Consider the following 10,583-nt stretch of genomic DNA (forward strand, 5'->3'; position numbering starts at 1 on the left):
TTTTCTTCTTCTTCTTCTTCTTCTTCTTCTTCTTCTTCTTCTTCTTCTTCTTCTTCTTCTTCTTCTTCTTCTTCTTCTTCTTCTTCTTTCTTCTCTTCTTTGAGTCAAGCTTTCATGTTGGCCAGTCCAGCTACTGACTCACTGTGTGGTAGAGATTGGACTTGACCTTGAATTCTTGACCCTTTTGACTCTACTTCTGGAGTGTTGGGATTATAGGCGTGTGTTACTATGCTTGCTTAAAAATATTCATTAGTGTTTGATAGCTTTGTACATGTATATTATGGAGTCCTTATCATCATTCCCATTCTTCTCCTCCCTTCCCACTCCCTTCCCCCCCTCCCATGTCCCTTCCATCTCCTTCACCTCCCTCTCTCCTCTCCCCCCTCCTCCACTCCTTCCCCCTCCCCTCCCTCATGTTTGAATGCTCCGTCCCCAGTTGGTGGAATTGTTTGGGAAGGATTAGGAGGTGTGGCCTTGTTGGAGGAGCTGGTTTGAGTGACACTGGTTTGAGATTTCAGAAGCATACACCATTCCCAGTTAGCTCTCTGCCTGGTGCTTGTGGCTCAGTGGCGAGCCCTCAGCTGCTACCCCAGCACTGTGCCTGCTTGCTGCTACACTTCCCACCAAGATGTTCTCGCACTCACCGTCTGAAACTGTAAGCCCCCATTAAATGCGTCCTTCTATAAGTTTCCTTGGTCATGGTGTCTGTTCATCCCTTCTCCATGGGGACCGTCCACCATGCCTGGAGTCCACAGCTTTCTCTGAGGCAGTAGGAGGTCCCATAGCTTCACTATCAAGCACAGGCTGCGTGAGGAAAGAAGAGGTCCCTATATGTGTAATGTTTACCTCTCTGAAGAAATTCTGGTTACAGTTTTAGCTTCTCTGCTACCCCAGGGAGGGACAACTTTCTTTTAAGTTATGGCTTCCATCCTCCCTCAAGACCAAGGGTGTGCGGAAAGAGAAGGAGAAAAGAGACACAAAGTTTAATTGATGCCTAAGCTTGGTTTGTCTTTATGGACAATAGACATTGATTTCCTATAAGACCAGAGTTTTGGAAGTCTTAAAGCAAGATTGTGGTGAGAACATGTTCCTTGCTGTGTGTGTGTGTGTGTGTGTGTGATGTGTGAGAGTGTGTGCGCACATGTTGCTGTGTGTGTGTGTGTGTGTGTGTGTGTGTGTGTGTGTGTGAGAGAGAGAGAGAGAGAGAGAGAGAGAGAGAGAGTATTAGGATCTTTGCAGTGTCTTTTTGTATGAACACTAATCCCATTGTAAGGGCCCTACCCTTATGACTTCATCTAATTTAATCATCTACCAAAGTCCCCATTAGTTAACTTTTCTGGTGCTCTGTTATAATTGTTATAACACCATGGCCAAAGAACAGCTTAAGGAAGAAAGGGTTTATTTTGGCTTATAGTTCCAGAGCCACAGCTTCAATAACGGTAGGGATGACCCTGCAACAGGCAGGTAGGCAGGAGCTGGAAGCTGATCGGATTTTTATCCTCATGTAGGAAACACACACACACACACACACACACACACACACACACAGATACACACACATAGAGACACACAGATACATATACACACAGATACACACAGAGACAGATACACACACAGACACATACACGCGCACGTGCGCACACACACAGACACAGACAGAGATACACACACACAGATACACACACAGACACACACACAGACACACAGACACACAGACAGACAGACAGACACACACACACACAGACACACAGACACACACACAGATACACACACACAGATACACACAGACACACACACAGACACACAGACAGACAGACAGACAGACAGACAGACAGACACACACACACAGACTGAAGCTTAGCACCTGAACACTTGCTTCTCAGAGGCCTTGAGGTCACCACAGCTGTGGCCATTCAAGTCCTTCATGTGTCTCTGCTTCCTTATGCTTCTGCTGACTCCATGGCGTGTGGCTTAGCTGCATCTTTGCATGAGCTAGGGAGCTGGTGAGCTTGAGAGAAGACTGGGTCTGCCTTTAAAGAGGCACGGACTTAGCTTGCTTTTCTCTCCTGCAGCACTATTGCTGTGTGATCTGTATGACAGAGGCTCTCAAGAAACCTTGCTGGCTGAGTCATGGGGAAGAAGGTGGCCTACACATGCCTTCCAGAGATGCCCCAATAAGCCCTGTTATTCCATTCTACAGTCAATTGTGGAACAGGCCTTTGGGCATCAATCCCAAAAGGGCAGTAAAGGGAGAGGGCTGTGTAATTTTATCGTCTCTGACCCTGGTCAAAGCCAGCTTCCTTGCCTCTGTCCTTGTCTCTGCCTCATTGCTCCTGGGTTCGTTCCTCACACAGCTGCTGGATCACTCTAATAGCCCCTGGATCTTAATTTTAAACACTAATGCTTGTTTCCAGGGTAATTTCATCTGTCAGGGACACAAAGGATGTGAAATATCTCATAACATTCGCCATTGGAAAGGGAACATAAAGGACTTCACTGGCAGCACTTAGCCCTCCAGGCCTGGATGTTTTGTCTTTTGAGTGAAACTAGCTTAAATCAAAAGGGGGACAGTCAGGAGCCCCAGCTTGAGAGGCACATCCGTGTGGATGGGGTTAGAGGTCCCCATTTTACAGAAACCTTTATTTCCATATTGGGGTTCTAAGGAAAGAACCTGAAGTTTGTGTAATTCCACCATGCCAAAGCAGCGTAGAAAACCTTCATTTCCCAAAATAAAGGCTGTATTTAAGGCTGCTAAGATGGACCTCTCTAGACGTGCAGCTTGGTCTTCATGTGGGTCCTGAACACCTGGCCAGGGTTATCCCAAAAGCTGTTGCCTGTACGTGCAGTATGTTCTTCTAGCTGGGCTGTCTTGTCTGGCCTCAGTGGGAGAGGATGTTCTGAGCCTCACAGAGACTTGATGTACCAGGGTTGGGGGATTCCCCAGGCGGGGAGAGTCCACCTACTCAGAGGAGAAGGAAGAGATGGGGAATGGGGGGGAGAATTGTGGGAGGGGGTGATAGGAGGGGGCAGTGAGTGGGATGTAAAGTGTATGAGTAGACTGCTACTACTTAATAAAAAACAATTATTCGAATCAAACTCCCCTCCCCACGAAAAAGAAGGTCAACTGAATAATATAGCTTAAAAATAAAACAAAAAAACACATAAACAAAAGAGTAAATAAGATCTTTTGTTTTGTTTTGTTTTTGAGATAGGGTTTCTCTGTGTAACTCTGTCTTTGAACTTTCTTTGTAAACCAAGCTGGCCTCGAACTTACAGATATTTGCCTGTCTCTGCCTCCCAAGTGCTGGGATTAAATTTGTTTGTTTGTTTACTTATTTCTTTATTGTACATTAATGTTTACCTGCACATATGTCTGTGTGAGGGTATCAGATCCCTTGGAACTGGAGTCACAGACAGTTGCGGGCTGTCATGTGAGTGCCAGGAATTGAACCTGAGTCCTCCAGTCAACCACTGAGCTGTGTCTCTAGCCCTGTAAATCAGATCTTAAGTCAGAATTTTGGGAATGATTTTTTGACTTCCTCTAATGCCTGGATCTGTAGCTGTGGTATCACAAACTAAGATGCAGGTCATTCATAGGTCAACACAGCTCTTAGACCTCTTCAGAGTAATTCTTTGTGTGATGAACATCAGTTACCACAGAAACTCAAAACTGGTACAGAGAATAAGTGACCGAGGAGAGGAGTACTCAGCCACAGAGGGGACACTGCTATCAGATTTCCTGCCCCCGAGGCTTAGGGACCATTGCAGAAGAGTTCTTTAAGAGCCAGAGGTCAAGGAGAATCAACAAAACAGTGTCTTCTTGACATGATAGGTCTGCTGCACTCATAATGCACAGCACCCGTGGTTACCTGCGTAAGATGTGCCCAGGATCAAACCAATCAACATCCCAGCATGGAGATGGGAAGGACTCAGGAGACCCCAACCGTGGATGAGGAACTGTCAACAACTGACAGAGGAAGGGAGAGTCTGTTTTAAAGGGTGTGGTCTCTGGTAGGTCAAATGCAACCCCCAGTGGATTGCCCCACACCCCTGTGTATATGGGCAGCACAAGTTGGCCTGGAGAGGTTATAGAACAGCAAACAGAAGAGGACAGAGAGTTGGGAAGGGGTAGGGGAGATGGGGAGTGGGGTGTGGATCTTGGAGGAATGGACCAAAGGGTATGGTATAAATAGATTGTATACATTTATGTAATTATTAAAGAATGAATCAAAATATATTAAAAAAGAATTGTAAGAAACAAAAAGATGTTGAATATTTGAGCTATAGAGAAATTACTCTAATAATTCCTGGGAAGCTTAAGAATCTTAAAGCACAAGGGAAAAAACATGTCATGGCTTTTTAGAAAATGGTCATAATGACTGTATTTATCTGTGAGGAATGATGTGATGTTTTGATTCATGCTTGGGCTGGAGGTTGAGCAAATTAAGGTAATTAGCATATCCATCACATTAAACTTTTATTGTTTCTTTATGACAATCACATTCTGTTAGCTGTTTTGAGATATGGGATGCATGATTATTAAGTATGTAGAGAAGCAGTGGTAGTTAATTTCTATATAGTTATCTCTGGAATTTACACACACACACACACACACACACACACTCAGCCTCTCTCCCTACATATGCAAACATTTTATTAATAAAGTATTTGACAGGAAGAAACTTTACGGAGGAAGGATTTGTTTTGGCCTACAGTTTGAGGGGATGTAATTTACCAATTGAAAGATGCATGAAAAATCCTCATGACTTTGTAAGCCCATTAAAAAAAAATCAATTAAGGTCAAAAAATTAAGGTCAGCATTTCAGTGTCCTGCTGCTCTTCCAAAGGACCTGAGTTCAAACCTCAACACCCACATGGTGACTCAAAACCATATATAACTGCAGTGCCAGGAGATCGGTGACCTCTTCTAGCCTGCCTCTGTGGGTACCAAACATGCATGTGACACACAGACATAGTTGCAGAGAAAACTCTGATACACATAAAATAAATAAATAAAATTGTCTAAAAAATAATAGCAATTTAAAAAGGAGGTTAAATGGGGGGACGGGGAGGGAGGCAATACTTTTCTTAAAAGACATGGATCTATGAAAGGACAATCTAAGTGCTAGGTGTGAGAAACTTCTTGCCAGCTTGGTCAGAAAGGCTCCAGATGCTGCGCAAACAGCACAGGTGTTTGTTGCTGCTCTTTATTGCCAACTATAAACTGGAGTAAGACTCCATTGTTGAAGGCACAACACACACTAATTATAGGACACAGAGACATCAAACTGGAACCCATCTGGAAATCACTTCCTTGGTGGCTGGATGTCACAGTGCCCAAGGTTCTGCAGTTCACATCTGGAGAAATCACTAGTGTATTTATCCAGCGGTGAACCCTGCGTGTGGCGGGACTGACCCACCAGACCAAATGTACTCCAGACAGTACAACAATGAGTGACATGACTGTTTCAGGGGTAACCAACTGTGGTGACTTTAATGGGAGATGTCATTCTTAGTTCTGGGCATGTGAACACTTGGTCCCCAGCTGGTGGTGCTGTCTGGGAAGGTTTAGGAGGTACAGACTTGCTGAAGGAAATAGATCACTGAGGGCAGACTTTGAGATTAAGAAACTTTCCCAAGTCTGGGTTAGCTCTCTCTGCTTCATGCTTGCTGTTCAAAATGTGAACTCCCAGTTACTTGCTTCTAGACACAATGCCTTTTACTGGCTGCCATGATGTCCCTGCCATTATGGAACTAATCAGGCAAAATAAACTTTTTCTTCTATAAGTCATCTGGTCAAAATATTTTGTCATAGCAAAAAAAAAAAAGTAGTAAATAAATAAAAAAAAAAGACAATATAACTAAGGGCCCAGCCCTAGATGGAACATCTGTGACATCCCCTGCAAGGCTCAGGGAACATCACAAAAGAGAGGGTGGAAAGACTGCAAGAGCCGGAGGATGGGGGAGTGTGCTATGAATCATTGTCCTCTGCACCTGACATGGCCTTTGCACTCATGAGCACACAGCAACCGTGGTTACCCCCATAAGACCTGCAGTCAGCCATGCCAGCATAGACGAGGTGGGGCTCATGATGTCTGTGCACCTACAAAGAAGCTTCTGGAAATGGATGACATCTGGAGGAGGGAGAATCAATTTGATTTGGACAGCTCCATGTCTGCCCCTGCTCATGCAGGCAGCACTAATTGGACTTAGTGAGTTACAAAAGACCAGACAATGGGAAGAAGGCTGAGCACTGTTGTGTGGGTCTGAGGAGACTAGGAGAGGAGAGTTGGGGTGGACAATATCAAGGCATTTATAAGTATCAAATTGTCAAGGAACAAGTTAAAACAGTATTAAAACTGAAAGCAGGGCGTGGGAGCACTTGTAACTCCAGTGCTAGGGTGGGTGGGCACATACCTGGTTTGCTGGACAGGTAGCCAGTGAGAAATCTGGTCTCAAAAAAGAAGACAGAGGAGAAGAAGAAGAGGAGGAGGAGGAGGAAGAAGAGGAAGAGGAAGGAGAAGAGGAAGAGGAAGAAGAGGAAGAGGAAGAGGAGGAGGAAGAGGAAGAGGAAGAGAAAGAAAGAAAAGAAAACTGGGTGACACCCGAGAAGCCGCAGCCAATGCCGAACGTGCACATACACTTGCACACACACAAACTGAAAAGCTACCTCAGGCATTTGTGCCACTTTCTCTGTTTGATGCAGATGTCAAATACACACATGGATGGAACTACACATGAATGCAAAAGACAAACTGTGCTTCAGCTGGTGTATCCTGTAAAAGACACTGCCCCCTCCCCATGTGTGTGTGTGTCTGTGTGCGTGTGTGTGTCTATGTCCACTGTTGTGCATGCATGCCCTCTGGAGGCTGGAGGCGCAGATTCACCGGAGGTCCCCCAGCTGACGGTGTGTGGACACTTGTTCTCTTCCACATGTGTGTCAATTTAACAACTCGATGCTCCGCACATGTGCGTTTTGCTGCCTAATACCTTTATTTCTCAACTGCTTGGTTTCAGACTTGGAAAAAGCTGTGCTAGATGTTGAAAGCTAAGTTCACACCACGCAGGGTATTTTAAAACTCAGCATCTGATGCCTGAAGTGTGAAAAAAAAAAAACTTCCTCCTTTCTGTGAGCACCAAATGCTGAAAAGTTTTTTTTTTTCCCTTCACTAACTGGAGAACATACAAGTCTATCAAAGGCTGATATGCACTATCTGTTGTTACAGAGTGTTGGAAATTATCCCTGCTATTTCAGTGATGAAACAGGTCATTAAAACTCTGGTTTGGTAGAGAAGTGGTCCAAATGTGCAATGCCAGGGAAGGGATCTTGAGGATAGATGGCTCACATGCAATCAATAAAATGGATGTTTGAATTTTTAAACAAACTGCACATTTACACACATTTCAAGGCTTATAGAATGAAAGGACACAAAGAACACTTGAAGTGCTGGAGAGATGGCTCAGTGGTTGGGAGTGTGTACTGCTCTTGTGGAGGACCTGAGTTCAGTAGCAAGTATCTGTATCAGGCAGCAGTAACTCCACGTGTAACAGCTCCATGTGTTCTAAAGCCCTCTATTGGACATACATACATACATACATACATGCGTGCATGCATATGTGCATGTGTTCACACATAGTTAAAAATAAAACAAATTCCTAAGACAATATACTTCAGGGAATCTGGGATAAATGAAGATGGCTAAGGGATACAGGCAGGTTACCTCCCAGCAATGATCACAGTTGGTGGCTTTCTGTTCATAGTCAAGTCTTCAGCCTCTGAAAAACAACTTTCAGGGGAAAAAAAAAAGAGCAGCTGTATTGAGAATACACAGATGTTTTCTTGACGCTATTCCCTAAGCAATGCAGCATTACACTGCTTACTGTATTGGTTATTTCAAGTCATCTAGAAATGTTAAAGTAGAGGGTAGGACACATGTACATTCTGTGCAAACATTGCAACTTTATTTTTATTACTTACTGACTTTCTTCAGTGTGAGGGGCAGAAGCCTGGACCTTACTGTACTACAGGAAAACTCTGCCCTCAGCCCACTAGACCCTCTTTTCCAGGTACAGGCCTTTTGTGTAATGATATGGGGTATCCTGGAACCGATCTTCCATAGGGGCATAGATATTGGGGGGAATGACAGTCCATTTGAACCTGGGCTGGACTGCTCCTGACTGTTGGGACTGTACCATGCTGGAAAGTCCTTCCTTCTCAGGTGGTCTTCTTCCTCTCTTCTTTCCATGTCAGAGCAGTATGTGAGCGGAAGGCTCTTCCTTCCCCTCACACCGATCCAGCTCCCTGGAAGTCTCTGGAGAGTGTGTTCTTCCGGAGGGACACATGCACAGCCATCATTTACCCTGGGCCTGTGGCTCTCATTTCCCGCTAGCTCCTGGGGATCCTATAGTTGCTATATGAGAGGAGGACTTGCTCCACCAGGTTTATTGCACACAGATGTTCTAAGCACTGTGTAGGCATGACTGAGAAAAGAATTCTTCATGTTCATCTTTGTTACTCCCCAAGGATCCTATACAGCCTAGTGCCTTTTCCATAGAATGAGCTGAGAGGTGACAATGTTTTTTTTTTTAAATGTGTATTTGTGCTTTTCCTGTGTATATATATGCATACCATGTTCCTGATGCCAGTGAAGGCCAGAAGAGGGTGTCGGATCCCACGGAACTGGGGTTATAGTTAGTGGTGAGCCATCATGTGGCTGCTGTAAACTGAAGCCAGGTCCTTTGTAAGAGTAGCCAGCGGTAACCACTGAGCCATCGCCCCATCCCCATGGTGGTAGTTCTTAAGAAAAACTAGAGCAGGGACCTCTTGCCTCACATACTTTACAGATAATAAATCCTTTGTTTGCAGGGGCCAAGTCCACCTGCACTTAGAGTCATTCAGAGAATGGGTCATTGGAAAAAAAAATTATACACCCCAGTGTGGTGTGCCCAGTAGGGCAACAGGCACCATTCACAGGACCAGCTGCATGAAGATGGCAGAGCTCTGAGGGTTAATCTCCAGTCCTCAAACCTCCTGTGGTTAAGATGCCAGCAAAGGCACAGATGGGGTGATGGAGGGGGTGTGGGTCCGTCTTCTGTCATTGTGACAAGACGCTCGAGATAACTTAAAAGGAGGGAGGGATTTACTTGGCTCACTGTGTCAGGGGCCTTGGTCTGTGGTCACTTGGCTCCTTTGCTATTGGACATGTGGCAAAGCAGTTCATCTTGGTCGAGAGCACACAGTAGAGGAAGTGTTCACCTCCTGTAGGCAGGAAGCAAAAGAGAGAAAGAAAGGGATGGGGGTCTCTGTAGTCACTTTAACTGTACACTCCGAAGTTAAATTCTTCTGATTAAGCCTCACTTCTTGTGTGTGTCTGTTTCTCTCTGTGTATGAATGTGTGTGTGTGTGCACATGTGGCTTCTTGTGTGTGTTTGTGTGTCTCTCTCTGTATATGAACATGTGTGTGCACACACATGTGCACTATCTGGAGATGAGGGATCAATGTCAAGTATCTTTCTCCATCACTCTTCACTTATTTTCTTTCGAGACAAGTTCTTACTGAACCTGGTGCTTACTGATTGGTCTATGCCAGTTGTCCAGAAAGCCCCAGAGATCCTCATGTCTCTGCCTTGCTAGCACAGGGATTATAGGCATGAGCCACCATGCTTGGCTTCTCTGTGGTTTCTGGAAATCGAACCCAGGTCCTCTCATTTGTGTGACAAACGTGTGTATGTATGCATGCACTCATGTTTTCAGTAAGCTACTGAGCTCAAGGCAGCTCACATTGCCTTGAGGCGTGTGGCATATGTGGGTGTGTGCACATGTGTTTGTGCATGTGGAGGCCAGAGGTTGATGGTGGAGTGTCTTCTTCTGTTGCTCTCTGCCTTATGTTTTGAAACAGGGTCTTCTAGTGAACCTGGAACTCACTGATAGTCTAGACCAGCTGGCCAGGGACCCCCAGTGACCCTCCCATCTTTGCCTTTCCAGAGTTGGGATTTAGGGTATGTATGGCTCCACTGGACTTTTTATGTGGGAGCTGGGATTTGAACTCAGGTCCTCATACTTTTGTAGTAAGCCTTTTCCCCACTGGACCATTTGCCCAGCCTTTTGTAATCCAGCATGTTTACACTTGGCTTTCCTTCCTCTTGCCTTGGAGTAGGGCCCAGTTGGTTTACAGTACCCACCGTGCCATATAGGGGTCCCCCGCCTCTGCCCACCAGCTTCCATTGCAGGAAGCTCTCTTACCTAACCTGTATAGCTTGTGAACAAAGCATAACCTGCAGTGTGTTGCCTTGAAGCAAGCGGCAACTGGGCTAGATTTTCTACAGCAGGCCTTTGTGCACAAGCTTGTGAAACACCAGTGGAAAAAAAAATAACCTTATCGCAAATTAAAAGAACAATCTTTAGAAAATAGTTGAAACGTAAGGTTAATTGGAGCCAGAAATGTCAAATTAATGCAGCAATGCACGGGGGAGACTGCCCTGGCCTTTGAGCACAGAACCCGTGCGCATGAGGAAGGGAAGCCGGGAACGACATAATAGGATTTTAGGGGGTCCCCTGTCATATTAAACAGGCTCTGCAATTA

The sequence above is a fragment of the Mus pahari genome, chromosome 1 (assembly GCF_900095145.1).
Source record: "Mus pahari chromosome 1, PAHARI_EIJ_v1.1, whole genome shotgun sequence".
In the NCBI taxonomy this organism is placed as follows: domain Eukaryota; kingdom Metazoa; phylum Chordata; class Mammalia; order Rodentia; family Muridae; genus Mus; species Mus pahari.